Raw genomic sequence first — 16,201 nt, forward strand, 5'->3', positions numbered from 1 at the left:
AAAAAAAAAAAAAAAAAAGTTTTTTGAAGTTGAGAAAATACCACACAAATACTTTTCAACAATCAAAACACTCAAAGAAAAAACCCTGAGAAAGAGAAAGGCTGATTTCCAGGTATTTCAGCAATGCTCATGAACAGAATAGGTCAACTGCATGCCTGCAGTTGAAGCCACTTGTAAGCCTGAAGCACAAGGATCATTTGAAGGCATGCATGAGGTAATCTAGCAAAGCAGTAATTAACTAACTAGGCTGAGGATATAGCTCAGCAGCACAGCCTGTTTGACAAACATGAGGTCTTGAGTTCAATTCCCAGTACCCCCCCAAAAAATACAAAAAAAAAAAAAAAAAAATAGAAATCCCTGAGGAAGCCCAGACATAAAATTTGGTAGCACACTTTAAATCAAATATCACAAATACATTCAAAAATCTAAAAGAGGAGCTGGAGCAATAGTTTGGCAGTCTAAGCGCCCGCCCGGCAAGCATAACTACTCAAGTTCAATCTCTGGCGCTGTATGCCATGCAGGTCCCAAGCTGAGCCAGGCACTGAAACTGGGCGTGGTGGTGCACACCTATAATCCCAGCGCTGGGGAGGCTGAGACAGTAGAATCACTATGAGTCTGAGCTGCAGAGGGAGACCCTGTACCAAATAAAATAAATAATTTTTTAAAAAGTTTTAAAAAGCTAAAAGAAAATAAGCAAAAGTATAGGAAACAAACACATCAAGAGAATGATGTACAAATAAAATAAGTATAACAACACAAAGGATTCAAGATGGAAGATCCGCAGCACCCTGTATACACCTACTTCTCCAAAGACAGAATCAAAACAACTGGAGCCAGGGATAAAGCTCAGTGGCATAAGTGCCTGCCTGGCAAATGCAAGGCCCCAAGTTCGATCCCCCAAACCAAAAAAAAAAAAAAAAAGAATCAAAACAACTGGAGAGGAGCTACATATAAAGGTAGATAACTATGATATAAGATATAATGATGATGTTGGACAGTAAACAAACTGAGACTTAGAGAAACTCAAAGCTCTGGAATACAGGGTTTAAAAAAAGAAGGTCTCTGTGCTTCTTGATTACAGATTACTGACAAAATTGGAAGAGGAATCACAAGAGGTGAACCCTATATATTCTGTAATCTATATCACACCAGCCTAAACTACCAGAGGGCTATCACTCACTAGACCTAAAAGAACACAGGTCCTTCAAGCCCCTACACAATATACACTGTGTACAAAAAAAAAAAAAAAAAAAAAAATCTCAGCGCACATCAACTGGTGCTTATTAAGAAGGTCCTCAGTAGAGTCAGGGAGATAGCTCGGTAGAATAAGTGCTTGTCTGGCAAGTGCAAGGTCCTGAGTTCAATCCACAATACCACAGAAAAAAAGAAGGTCCTCAGAGAAAGATGGAACAGAAATCCACATAAAAAGATAAGCAAATCTAAACACAGAAACACAAAAATATTTTTTAAAAAATGAACATAACAACTCCTAAAGTCCATAATCTCTAGTAACACATTCCAAAAATACTGAACAGAAAATTCTGAGAGAAAACTCAAAAAAATGATTATTTAAAAGCTCAATAAACCATATCCTGTAGAGACTTAAAGTTTAACATATCAATACTTGATGGAAAATACCTGTTCCATGTTATGCCTAAGATGTTTGATATTCAGACAGATAGTGAGGTTAAACCCAACTGCATATGTTGTAGGGTAATAATAAGCTTCTCTTCTGGAGGGTTAACAACTTAAGTTTACAGACCAAAAATTAGAGAAAAAGAGGGGCTGCAAGGACAGCCAACATTTTGGCCCTAGCCTTTCAAGATCAGTGAAGACTCAAGACATAAGAGAACTTATACTGTAACATCATGTAATTCAGAGATGCCCCAAATTTTCTGATCAAGGAGATTATGGGGCCACAGAGGAATGTGATCAATGACATAGAGTGTGCTTAAGGAGAGTCACACAGAGTGAAAACATTTTCTCAGGCTTTCACAGAGAGCAAATTGGTCAAGCAATGGCCGTGACTCATCCACATGGCTGACACTGACAAAAGATCTACAAACTGTGGTATAGAGTAACAGGATAAAGCCTGAGGGGACTTGACTGACCTTATCAGATACAAAAGATACATTTCTTGTTATATATGTCTTGCTTTATCTTGGTCTTAACAATCCAGCAGAAAAGTACAAAGACGAGGTATAAAAAATAAAGGCATATTAATATGCTGAGCTGTAAAAGGCGAAAGTCAACAACCTCTGACATTGCCAGTCCTATGGATAACCCACTACTGTTAAGGACTACTGGACTATATTAGATTATTTTGCTGAATTCACACACCTACAATATTTAAATGGTAATGGAATACCCATCTCTAACAAAACTAAACAAAAAACGGGATACAAAAGAAGGACCATTTTGTATCTGGATATGCAAAATAAGACAGACGACATACAGCTACTTTCTCTTATTTCAATGAGAAGAAAGATTTGTACTAATAGTATTTGGACAGGATATCATGTCTGCATCTTGTACTATGAATAACCAATAGGAAGATAACAATATGCAATGTATTAATTATTGAAACTGTTCTATTAATCGGTTTTGAAACTGTCTCATTGCCGTTTCTCTATAAAATAAAAAATAAAAGCTGAATGAATTCAAAGAGAATACAACTAAACAACTGAATTAATAAGATAATGTAGGATATGAAAGAGCAATTCCACAGATATTTTGAAATAGAATGAAGAAATCTAGAAATCTTCTAAATGAAAAGCACACTGAAAAATATTAAAAAATACTTCATAGAGAACCTATTCAATGAAACAACAGAACATTTCCCAGGGCCAGCCAAATAGTTCAGTGGATTAAAGTGCCTGCAAGCAGGCATAGGGGACAGGGGTTCGATCCCCAGGCCTGCTGTGCCAGCCCCGCCCCCGGGACGCATTGAGACAGCAATTGAGACCGGTCATGGTGGCGCGCATCTGTAATCCCAGCTCTTGGGAGGCTGTAAAAAGGCAGATCACTATGAGTTCAATCTAGTAGTGAGACCCTGAGCACCCTGTAAGGGGGTTTTCTGTGGTTTGTACCTGTAGCTCTTCTATTATGTGTATTCCAATTATATGTAACTTTAACAGTGTCCCAAGATCTTGTATGTTTTCTAAAAATATTTTTACTATATCTAAACATGAAAATTCATTAGCCTTGTTTTTCAGCCTTTGATATTCTTTTGATTGATATAGTCTATTGGTGAATCCTTGAAGTATTTTTTAATATCTTTCAGTGTACTTTTTCATTTAGAAGATTTCTAGATTTCTAAATTTCATTTAGAAGATTCTTAGATTTCACCCTAAAATACAAAAAAAAAAGAAAATTTCCCAACTCCAAGCAGATATAACCAGAAAACAACTTCTCTATATAATTATATCTAAAACATATTAAACTTGAAAAGTAGAAAAAAATTAAAACTACAAAACAAAAATGTTAAGTCACATTTAAAGGCAAAGCAGTTAGAATGACAGCAGATGTCAGCAGAAATCTAAAGCCAGAAAGTCATGCTGTGATGTGTTTAAACTCCTGAAAGAAAACAACTGACAACCTAAGTTTCTATGCCAAGCAATGTTTTCCTTCAGAATTAAGAGAAATAAAGACTTTCTCAGATATGCACAAACTACAGGAATTCATAACCACTAAACCAACATTAAAGATGCTTTTAATAGAATCCTATAAACAATTTTTTTAAAAAACACAACCATGCATAGGAAACAATAAATCTCACTAGGAGCATAGGTAAGGAAATGAAATGGTGAAAAAAAAAAAAAATTAAACATGAACACACTAAAACATCAAAGCTCTAAGATGAATGAGAAGAGGAAATGACCATAGAATTTTCAAAACAACTATGAGGGAGGGAAAGAGACTGGAACAATGACAGTGTTCATGCTTCAATATAAACACTGAAAAGTAACTGTTTTCTTGTGTTTTGCTGGTACCAGGAATCAAACTCAGGACCTCAAACTTGCCAGGCAGATCCTGTGCTGCTGGGCTAACTCCCTGGCCCACTAAATGATCTTAATTCTCCAATTAAAATACAAAGACTAGTTGAATGAATTTTTTTTTTAAAGACCCAAAAATATGCTACCCCCAAGAAACTCACCTCACAGACTGAAAGAAAAAGTTTAGAAAATGGTATTTCAACCAAATGAAGTGCAAAATCAGACAGAAGCTCTGTTGTGCTGTGCTGTGTTGTGCTGTGTTTGTACAAGTTTTTCTACTTCCTTGGTTTGGTTAATTTCTAAATAGTTAAGTTTGCTTGCTGGTATTATGAATGGAATTTTTCTTTTAAATTTCTTTCTTAGTGGTTTCATTATTGGTATAAAAGAACACTACTCATTTCTATGTGCTGATTTTATATCCTGCTACACTACTGAATATTATTAATTCATGAAATCTGCTGTTGGATTTATTTGTGTCTATGTAATGTATCATGGCATCTGCAAATAGTGATTTTACATCTTTCTATCTTATATCTATCCTTTTATTTCTCTTGCCCAATTGTCCTGGCTGTTTCAAATATTGCATTGAACAGAAATAATGACAGTGGACATTATTGTTCCTGATTTTAGAAGGAAAGTTTCAAGTTTTACCCCATTTAATATGACATTAGAGGGCCGGGCAAATAGTTTAGGAGACTAAAGCACCTACTTAGGCAGAGCACAGGGGCCCGCGCCAGATCCGCCTCTGGGGCATGCTGAGACAGGGATTGACACTGGGGGTGGTAATGCACACCTGTAATCCCAGTGCTTGGGAGGCTAAAAACAAGAGAATCACTACGAGTCCCATCTATGTAATAAGACCCTGTAGACCCTGTACTACGTACAAAAAAAAAAACAGATGACATTAGAGTAGGTCTGTAATAAATGTCCTTTATCTGATTTAAGATTTTTCTATACCTATTTCCTTCAGAATTTTTATCATGAATGGGTCCTTGATTTGTCAAAAACTTTTTCTGTGTCTACTGAAATGAACATTTTATTTTTGTTCTTGCTGGTGGTTTTGTCTTTTTGAGATAGGGTTTGACTATACCATTCAAGACATAAAAACTGAATAATCCAATAAAATTGAGGCAGTAATATTTAAAAAAAAAAAAACCTAAAGCCAGAATTACCCTGATTCCAAAGCCAGATTCAATTAAAAAGGAAAGTACAGACCAATCTTTTTAATGAATACAGATGCAGAAATTCTAAGTAAAGTACTAGCTAGCACAATGCAAAAGTAAGTAAGTTCAGGCTGGCCTAGAACTTTTTTTTTTTTTTTTTTTCCAGAACTGGGGATTGAACTCAGGACCTTGCGCTTGCCAGGGAAGTGCTTATTCTACTCAGTCATCTCCCTGGGCCCCTACAACTTACTTTGTAGCTAAGGCTAGCCTCAAATTCACAGCAATCCTCTACCTCACCCTTGTAAATGCTGAGATTATAGGCATCTGTCACCATTACCAGCCCTTGCTTCTGTTTATACGATTATTACACTTACTAACCTGTATATGTTGAGCCACCTTTACACATTCCTTTATGTATATCCTTTATGGGATTAAACCTGCTTGGTCATGATATGTAATCTTTCTGATGATTTTGTCGCATTATGCTTGCTAGTACTTTACTCAGAATTTGTGCATCTGTATTCATTAAAAAGATTGGCCTGTAATTTTCTTTTTGATTGAATCTGGTTTTAGAATCAGCATGATGCTGGCTTTACAATGTTTTGTTTTGTTTTTTTAATATTACTACCTCAATTTTATTGGATTATTCAGTTTTTATGTCTTCTTGGCTGTTTTGGTAATTTATATGTATCTAGATTTCTTCAAGATTCTCCAATTTGAGCAACTGCTTGGCAAGCACAAGGTCCTGAGTTCAATCCCTAGTACCCCCCCCCCGAAAAAAAAAAAGGCAGGGGAAATAGCTCAGCGGTCTAAGTGCCTGCCTGGCAAGCACAAGGACCTGGGTTTAATCCCTAGTACCACATGCTATGCTGACCCTGCCCCAGGCACACTGTGCCTGGCAAAAAAAACAGGAATGGTGGCACATACTTGTAATCCCAGTACTGTGGAGGGAGGCTAAAACAGGAGATCAGTATAAGTCTGAATTTTGTAGTGACTACTTATACCAAATACATAAATAAAACATTTAAAAAAACAGGGCCGGCCAAATAGCTCAGCAAATTAAAGTGCTGCAAGCAGGCACAGGGGCCTGGGGTTCAATCCCCAGTCCTGCCGTTTCAGTTCCACCCCCGGGGGCACTGAGATGACAACTGAGACTGGGCATGGTGGCTCGTGCCTGTAATCCCAGCACTTGGAAGGTTGTAAAAAGGAGAATCACTACGAGTCCGATCTAGTAGTGAGAACCTGAACACCCTGTAGATCCTTCCCTAAAATTAAAAAAATAAATAAATAAAAAAGATTCTCCAATTTGCCACTGTAAAATTTTTCACAACACTTATTTTCTAGATTTCAACAATGTCTATTATGATTTCTTTTTCATTATAACTGTATTGATATGGGTCTTTATGGTTTTTTTTTTTTTTGGTAAATTTCACTAAAGATTTGTTCATTGTTCATTATTTCAAAAACTCTGCTTTTCAATTCATTAATACTTTAGTTTCAAGTTCATTTATTTCTGTTTGGACTATTCTTGTTCTTCTAGTTTCTTGAGGTGCATAATTAGGTTATTTATTTGAACTCTTTCTGCTTTTCTAAGGCAAGCATTCCCTGCAATAAATTTCCTTCCTAGGCATGTTTCCACTGTATTCCATTAGTCCTAGTGTGTCACAATGGCTTTACCATTTGATTCTAGAAAATTCTCAATTTATCCCTTGATTTCTTCTGTGATCTACTAACTGTTCAGGAGTGTGTTATTTTTTTTTATTATTTATTTATTTTTTATTTTTATTTGAGAGAGAGAGAGTGTGTGTGTGTGGTGTGTGTGTGTGGCCAGCTCAGCCCACCAGGGGGCGGGGCTGGCTGGCATGTGGTGCTGGGGGATCGAACCGCGGTCCCTGATGCTTTGCTAAGCTTGTTCTAAGTAGGTGCTTTAGACCACTGAGCCATCTCTCCAGCCCCTGGAGTGTGTTATTTAGTATCCAGTTGCTTTTATATTTTTTGTGATTTCTTTTGCAATTAATTTCTAGTTTCAGTATTATGACCTAATAGGATACATGAAGTGACCTTGATTCTTTACTAGTTGAGTATGCTTTAATGACTACTATCTGTTCTATTTTGGAGAAAGTTCACGTGCTGTTGAGAAGAATGTATATCCTCTTTTAGTGGAACAGAACATTCTATAGATATCTATTAAGTCCATTTGTTCAAAGGTGTGGTTTAGCTCAGATTTTTTAACTTTTTATTTGGTTGATCTCTTTGTGAAAGTGATACACGTTCACCCATTATTATTGTGTTGATATTTATTTCATCTTGTATGTCCAGTAATGTTTCTTTTATGAAGTGAAGTGTCCCAATATTTGATGAATGTACATTTACAATTTTATCTCCTCCTATTAAATGATTCTCTTACCTAACATGTAGAAAACTTCTTTGCCTCTTCTAATGGTCAGTTGGTTGGTTGTTCAGCTGGTTCCTTGGTACATTGGTTGGTTGGTGGGTGGGTGGATAGGTGGATTGCTTGCTTGCTTGCTTGTTTGCTTGGTTTTGGCAACAGGGTCCCAGTCTGCAGTTCAGGATGGGCTTGGACTCACAGCAATCCCCTGCCTCATCCATTTCCATTTTACTTTTATTTCAGGACATTTGGGATTTTGAATGATATGTTGTAGGAGTTTTAGTTCTCATCTTACTTGATATTCTGTAAGCCTTGTGTACATGTTGAATTTTTTCCTCATACTAGGAAAGTTTTGAGAGAGAGAGAGAGAGAGAATTTTTTTTCTCTTTTTGAGACAGGGTCCTACTATGCAGCTCACTTTATAACCCAAACTGGTTTTGAACTTGAAACAATCCTCCTGCCTCAGCCTGCTGAGTGCTAGGATCACAAGTGTGTGCAGCCTCGGCTATAATTTCAGTACACAGATTTTCTCTTATTCCATGTATTCTGCCTTCTAATTCTTCTCTAACACCAATTAGCCTTAGGTTAGACTTAGTGCTATGCAGTAACTGCTCGATGAGTTTTTCTTGTTCTCTTAGCACTTTAAAGGCTTCTATAAGTAAATCATCATGCATTTCCATTTTACTTTCAATTTCTGAAGCTCCTTCTCCACATTGGTCATTTTTGCTGCTTACAAATTCTAAAGAATATTTTATCTGGAAATTGTGTTTGGTACATTTACACAAAATCTATATTTTTGGTAAATCTTTCATTTATTATTTGAATCATTTTGATCAGCTCTTCTAATTTTTTATTTCTCCCATATTTACACTGACCAGTCTGTGGGGTTCTGGGGGTTTTTTTATTTATTTTATTTATTTATTTTTTTTAGGGAAGGGTCTACATGGTGTTCAGGGTCCTGCTACTAGATTGCACTTGTAATGATTCTCATGTTTACAGCCTCCCAAGTGCTGGAATTACAGGTGCATGCCACCACAACCAGTCTCAATCACCATCAGCACGCCCTGGGAATGAGGCGGGCATGGCAGGCCCAGGGATCGAACCCTGGCTCCTGCGCCTGCTTGCAGGCACTTTAATCCACTAAGCTATTTGGCAGGCCCTTGTGTATTATTTCCTGTATCTTTTAGATTATGCCCTCTTTGAACTCTACGAATTTGCTTCCTCTTTTAATTATTTCATACAAGTCATCTACCATGTGTTTGCTTTCCTATCAGTGCCCCTTTTATCTGTTTTGGGGGCTTTGCTTCCAAGCATTGTTGCCCTGCTTTTTTGTTTTGCTTCTTTTTCTCTTTTGGGTTGTGTTTGTTTGGTTGGTTAGTTTTGTTTTGTTTTGCTTTGTTTTGGGGTGGTTGGTGCTAAGGCGTGAGGTCAAATAGAGTGAAGATTTGTTTTTGCTATGAGGATCTCTTTAAGTTCTGTTTCCCAGCAATGTGCTCTTGGCTTTCTTTGTCCACAGATACTGCATATTCCTTCAACCTATTCAACTTAATTGGGTTAAACCTCATCACTATGTTATAAAGAGATCATTTTTTCTGATAAGTGAACAGAACTAACCATGTATCAAATGTAAACATTAAAACTTGTTTTGATAATTTTATCCTTTATTGATAACCCTTACAGGCTATATTGTACTGTTATCTGTAGTTCATCTGAGACATGGGGGTTGATGAGAAGTGGAGAAGGAGAAAAAGAATATGGTATGTCAATGGGAAGAGAAGAAGGTAAAAAATGTTGGTAAGTTAAAAATATAGGAAATTAGACTTAAGAGTTATTTAACAGACAGAATAAAAGGCTGGTGTTTAAGGGGTTTGAGACTTTTTGTGTAGTCAGGAGAATAGATAGATAGATAGATAGGCTGAAGCATATTTAGAGGTTGAGGAAGCCAGTGAGATTGTCAGTTCCTGCTGTTTGTACATAATTTTGTTTGGGTCCTCCAAGCCCAATTTTGCTAATTAGGGATTACTTTCAAATGCCCTTAAATAGTACTGTTTAATTTATATCAGTGAATTGCCCTGGGGGGAATGGAGCCAAAACCTGTGGCCAGATGCATGAATAATGATTAACAGCACATCAACCTGGGGGTGACCCCACCACTAGCCTTCCAGGGCACACGCCACTCACCTCTGGCCCTGGACCCATGCCCTCTTCTTTGCTGCAGTTGGAAGAGCCTAGGCAGCAGCCCACCAAACAAGTGTAAGATATTCCTGTCTGCAAACGCTTCCACTGTTCCATGCTGGCATCCAAGGCACTATCTTTGCACTCAGGCTGCTACTCATCCTTAGCGCCACCATACTCTTCTTCAACTGTCCCTACCTAGCCAACAAGCTGACCCTTGCCATTCTCTCCTTTGTCACGCTACAGACGAGTTTCACCAACCCCAAGATCCTGCCCAGGGTCACAGTCTGTGAAGCAGCTGCCTTGGAGAAACAGAGCAGCCTCTCTGTTGCCATTGTTGTTGCTACTCCTCCATTTGCTCTCTTGCTTTTTGCTGCCACCATGAAAGATTGCTCTCTGCCTTGGAGCCAGCTGAGTATGGACTGAAACCCCCACTGACTGTGAGCTAAATAAACTTTTCCTTCCTTCAAAAAAAAAAAAAAAAAAAAGAAAGAAAAAAGAAACAGAAACAGAGCAACAGTACAGGTTGTTGTACATCCTGGCCACCCGTCGGACAAGGGAAGTAATGATCAAGGGGCAGCCCCTAAATGTGGCTCAGCACTTACCACATGCTGACCTACGTGCCCCTCTGAACTTCAGATGGTGAAGTTAAACTACTGCTTCATGTGCAAGATGTTTTGACTGCCCAGGACCTCACACTGCAGTGTCTGGGACAACTATACAGAACACTTTGACCATCACTGTCCCTGGGTGGGCCACTGTGTCATGAGACGGAACTACCGCTTCTTCTACACATTCATTCTCTCCCTCTCCTTCCTTATGGCCTTCATCTTTTTCTACAGGCCACCCACCTGACACTGCGCTCTTAGAGAAGCATTCTACTCTCCACTCTAAAGGAAATCCCAGCAAGTGCACTGATGTTGATGATATGCTTCTTCTCCATCTTGTCCCTCCTGGACCTCTCTGAGTTTCACACACTTACCTCATTGCCTTCAAACCTGACAACTAATAAAGACATCAAAGACTCATGGCCCATCAAGAGAGGCAGTGATACTTCTGTCAAACCCTACAGCTATAAAGTATTATCACCAACTACTGTTTTATGCTCTGTGGCCTCTTACCTCTCAATCTCATTAACCACAGGTGATCTGTGCAGTTCAACACAATGTTGTCCTCACCCACAGAAGTGACTAGTCAGACATCAGCCTGGTAGGTCACCCCTAAATGTGGCTCAGCACTTACCACATGCTGACCTATCTGCCCCTCTGAACTCACCTGCTGTCCTCCATACCTGTAAGACCCTCCCCATTCCACAAAAGGGAGATAAGGCTGCCAAAGATTCAAATCTTTTCATATTTGTTTCCCACCAGGAATGGCTTTTCCTCAATAGTTCCATGCTGTACTCTCTGCTTCCCATGCCCAGGTTCCCACAGCCTTAGGTCCTAGGTCCCTGTCTTGGTTACCTTTCTCTCACTGCTGGGACAAAATACCTGACACCCAAAACTAAGAAAAGAAAGGGTTATTTAGCTCACAGTCAGTGGAGGTTTCAGTCCATACTTGGCTGGATCCAAGGCAGAGAGGCATATGGCAGAGAGCAGCCATTCAAGGCTGCAGAAAACAACAAAGAGCAAAGGGAGGACCAGCATCTGTGGCAGCAAGCAAGCTTCTCTTCCCTCCCCATATTGTATGCAGATTACCCACTCCAGGGCAGGTGTAGCACTCACATTGGATCATGAATTAATCACAAACTCTAGAAGCCTGCCCCAATGACTGCATGAGGCTTTAGGGGGACAACTAGACACAAACTATAATAGTCCTCCTAGGCCCTAGTCAGTGGAAGAAGGCACAAGACAGCCAGAACCTCCGGAGGCCACCAAAAGGACCATGCCAAGTGTCTGCCTGTACCAGGATGAGCCCTGTGTGAGTGAAAGTGTGCCCTGACCCAGGGGCATCGATGACACAGACTGCTCAAAGCCGCTCTCAACAACAGGCCTGGCAAAGAATCCTCACGTCTACTTTGACTTGAGAGATTCTGCTTTCTCTTCATAGAGATCATTGTTCTTCTGTTGGGCTCTTTGGTGGATTTGAGGATTTTGTATGGAGTTGGCCAGTAGGACAGAGCTGAGGTAGGGAGTGGAGGGACCACAGCCTATGTCTGCAAACCAAGCAGGCAACCACAACCTTCACTCTCAGAATCCTGGGCAGCACAGTGGGAAAGGGGCCTCACCCACCACTGCCTATGGAGGCTCTGTAAAGTATCCCACCTGTCCCATCTCTCTCCCAAGCTCTGAGGATGGGCAAATTATGCTCATGCTAGAAATACCTGAAACAAGTGTATTAATGCTAAGTATTTTGCACAATTTTTAGACCTCTTTTTTGCATAGCCTTTTTAAAAAGGAACAAGCTCAGTCATATTGCTGTGTGTGTAGTGCCAAGTGAAAGAGTATCAGAAGGCTAGTTGGATTGAATGAATTTATTACAATAAACCTTCTGGCTGTGAGTGTGTGGTATGTGTACGCATTCACATGTGTCCCTGTGTGAATGTGTCTGTTTCCCACATCCCCTGGGGTGTCTTCTTCCACTATCCCTGCTGAGGTTCAGAAGCAGCCTGAGCTGTAAGGACAGGCTGATACATGCATTTGTCACAAGACTCGGGCTCCTAATGGGACTCAGCCACTGGTCCTCTTATCTTTTATTGCACCATGGATTTCAGACAACCAGTAGCAAAGGACTCTGCCATCTCAACCCCTGCCACCCAGCTCCCAGGTTAGGCTTGCATCTGGGACCTGCCCAGACAGGATGAGTGGTTGCAGCAATGGCACTAAGAAGCAGCTACTATCCTACAAGCCATACCCACTCTTCTGAGCTCTGAGTATGGGACCCAGTGCCAGGGTCTAAAGGACAGAGTTTCTGCCATCGGAGAGGTTTCACCAAAAGCAAAGGAAGGAAGGAAGTAGCAGGGCAAGCCAAGAGGCAAGTGAAGGTTGGCCTACATCTGGGAAAGAAGCTGAGTTCTGTACTTTCTTAGCTAAATAGAGACTTATTCCCCTCCCCCATCCTTGGAACTTCAAGTGGGCTAAAGTCCTTGGATATGAACATAGGTCATTTTAAGTCTCACTCTTTCTTGCTCCAGAGGCTACTGAGACCCCTGGGGGAAAGAGATCTGACTCCCTCCCTCAGAGCCCCAAGCCATCCTGCAGGACCCAAGGAGTCAGGGAGGGAACTGACTGAAGGGGGTTCCTCCTGTCTTCCATTTAAGCAAGTATTCTCTATTCCTGCTTGTAATAAAACTTTTGGCTGGGCGTGGTGACACACATTTGTAATCTCAGCACTCAGGATTCTGAGGTAGGAGGATCTTTGCAAGCTTGAGACCAACCTAGGCTACAAAGTGAGCTCAAAGCTAGCCTGAACTGCATAGCGAGACCCTGCCGCTAAGACACAAAAATAAAACTTGTTTTAAAAAATTTATGCCACTGGTTCCTTCTTATTCTCTAATGCAATTATCCAGGTTACTGTTAAATTAAAAAGGATGGGCTGGCCAAATAGTTCAGCAAACTAAAGCACCTGCTTAGACAGAGCATAGGAGCCAGGGTCTGATCCCCAGTGTGGCACACTGGCCCTGACCCAGGGCACACTGAGACCTGATTGAGAATGGGTGTGGTGGTGCACTCCTGTAATCCCAGAGCTTGGGAGGCTGAAAACAGGAGAATCACTATGACTCCGATCTATGTAGTGAGACCCTAAAGACTTTGTATTAAATACATAATTAATTAATTAATTAATTAAAAAGGAGAAGACAAGCAAGAGACAAGATAATAAGGGAGAGGGGCCAGGGAGACAGCTCAGCAGAATAAGTGCTTGCCTGGCAAGCGCAAGGTCCTGAGTCAATTCCCGGTACCACACACACACAAAAATAATAATGAAGGAGAGAACAAAGAATAGAGATAGGAAAGAGTCAACATACAAGAGAGAAGAAACACCAAATGAGAGGGCAGACCAAAGAGGAAAATGTTCAAACTGTAAGGATAACAACCACAATCAATAAAGGGGAAAAAAATAAATGATGAAAATGACAAAAAAAAAAAAAAAAAAAAAAAACAGGATGATACAAATCCAACAAAGTAGCAAAGATACAAAAACTACAATTCCCTAAATATCAACATGGATTAAAACCTTCACACAATTGTTACATTAACCCAGTGCTTCCACACCTTTCCCTATGCAAAGGCATCAACCTGATTTCAAGTAGCCAAGTATAGTAGCTTGGTTCTGTGGGCTAGACAATTGTGTGTCTGAAGCCTTGAGAACTGTCAGTCTCTCTATAATGTGTCCTGGTTTCAAGATCCAGACATGACTCCCTGAAAAATTTCATAGATTCAACTGGCTTAACAGATGTAGGGGGATACATATTTGGATCTTTCTACATCTTTCCTCTACAGGCTTTCTTTGCCTATGATATAGCCAAAAAGCAGCTGGCCCAGGTGCCATTCACCATTTCTCTGTCTGCAGATGTCTGTTTCTTTCTTTCTTTCTCTTTTTTTTTTTTTTTTGCAGAAGTAGACCCATAGACTACATGAGGCTTTAGGGAAGATATCTAGATACAAACCATAAAAGAGATTAAGCTCTGGAGCAGTGAGATAGCTCAGCAGTCTTAGACAAGCTGAGGCAAGCCTAGGAACAGTTTGATCCCAGCACCACATGCTGCGCCAGCCCTGCCCCTAGGGCAAGCTGAACCAGCCACAAAAATAAATAATAAAATCTACAATTTAAAAATAAGAGATTAAACAAAAAAAAAAAAAGCCCTACATATATCTCTCTCTGCAAGTTCACAAGAAAATTTATATAATTTTCTCTATATCCACTGAAAAGTCCAAGGCATAATGACTAACACAACAGTAATCAATATCCTTAGCATCCAAATTGTGGTTGTTATGAAATACTCTTTCCTATTAAAATAAACCAATTTATCTTGGAGAAATACCAGATCATAGGTACAAGGTGGGAAATGACCCTACAACACTTCAACATACAAGAAAAATCAGTATCAAGTCAAAAAAAAAGACAAGAGAGAGAGACACACAAAAACCAAGAGCCAGCCAGCTATACTTAGAGGACATCTCTGATGAAAAGTCATTTCCTTTCTTCTTACTATTAATTTTATTGAGAAAGAAGTAGCAGTGAGACAGTTTCAAAACAGGTTAGTAGGATAGCTACAATAATTAATACATTGCATATTGTTGTCTTCATAGTAGTTATTCATAGTACAAGATGCAGACATGATATCTTCTCTAAACACTATTAGTTCAGAAGGAATCCCCCCTACACTTTGGCCCACTCAGGACGCCTTAAGGGTAGGTCTGGTAAGGCATAAGGATCTGGGGATCAAACCACAGGATTCTGAGCCTGACTGCTTTGCTTAAACAGGCAATTAAACAACTGAGCTAATACACAGGCCCCCAACACTATTAGATTAAAACTTTCTTCTCATTGAACTTTCTTCTCAAGGGAAAGTAGCTATATATCTATGCTATTTTGTATATACAGATACATTTTTTTTTCACTACAAAAGAGAGGTCCTTCATTTATATCCCTTTTTTTGTTTACTTTTGTCAGAGACAGGTATTCCATTGCCATTCGTATACTGTAGGTGCATGAATTCAGCAAAGTAATTCAATATAGTCCAGTTGTTCATAATAGTCTACATAACTGGCAATGTCAGAAGTTGTTGATTTGAACCGTTTACAGCTCAGCGTATTAATATGGCTTTATGTTTTATACCCCGTTTTTATATTTTTCTGCTGGATTGTTAAGACCAAGATAAAGCAAGACCTACATAACAAGAAATGTAACTTTTGTACTTGACAAGGTCAGTCAAATCTCCTCAGGATTTACCCTGAAACTCTGTACAGCAGTTTGTAGATCTTTTGTCAGTGTCAGCCATGTGGATGAATCACAGCCATTGCTTGAGCAATTTGCTCTCTGAAAGCCTGAGAAACAAAATGTTTTCACTCCAGGTGACTCTCCTTAGGCACAGTCTACATCATTGATCACTTTCCTCTGTGGCCCCATAATCTCCTTGATCAGAAAATTTGGGACATCACTGAGTTACAGGATGTTATAGTACAGGTTCTCTTATGTCCTGAGTCCTCACTGACCTTGAAGGGCTAGGGCCAAAATGCTAGCTATCCTTGTACCACTTCTTTTTCTCTAATTTTTTGGTCTGCAAATTTATGTTGTTTACCCTCCAGAAGAGAAGCTTAATGATATTATTACCCTAAAACATAGGCTGTTGAGCATAACATCAGTATCTGTCTGAATATCAAACACCTTAGACATATCATGGAACAAGTATTTTCCACGATATGCTAAATTTTAAATGCCTACAAAATGTGGGGGAAAAAAAAAAAAAACTTTTTTTAAATTATAGTAAAAAACTGAGTTCAATCCCCAGTTCTGAAAAAAAAATAATTATAAATTTT

At 39.4% G+C, this 16,201-nt stretch overlaps 1 protein-coding gene and 1 pseudogene across 2 annotated transcripts in view; one reads left to right on the top strand and one right to left on the bottom strand.

Annotated features, from left to right (window-relative positions):
- Positions 1 to 16,201, bottom strand: part of Mast2 (microtubule associated serine/threonine kinase 2) — a 379,336-nt gene that overhangs the window by 329,718 nt on the left and 33,417 nt on the right. The gene's annotated exons all lie outside the window — the stretch shown is intronic.
- Positions 9,264 to 16,201, top strand: part of LOC105743226 — a 39,451-nt pseudogene continuing 32,513 nt past the window's right edge.

This window comes from Octodon degus, unplaced genomic scaffold (assembly GCF_000260255.1).
Source record: "Octodon degus isolate 3935 unplaced genomic scaffold, OctDeg1.0 scaffold00107, whole genome shotgun sequence".
NCBI classification, from domain to species: domain Eukaryota; kingdom Metazoa; phylum Chordata; class Mammalia; order Rodentia; family Octodontidae; genus Octodon; species Octodon degus.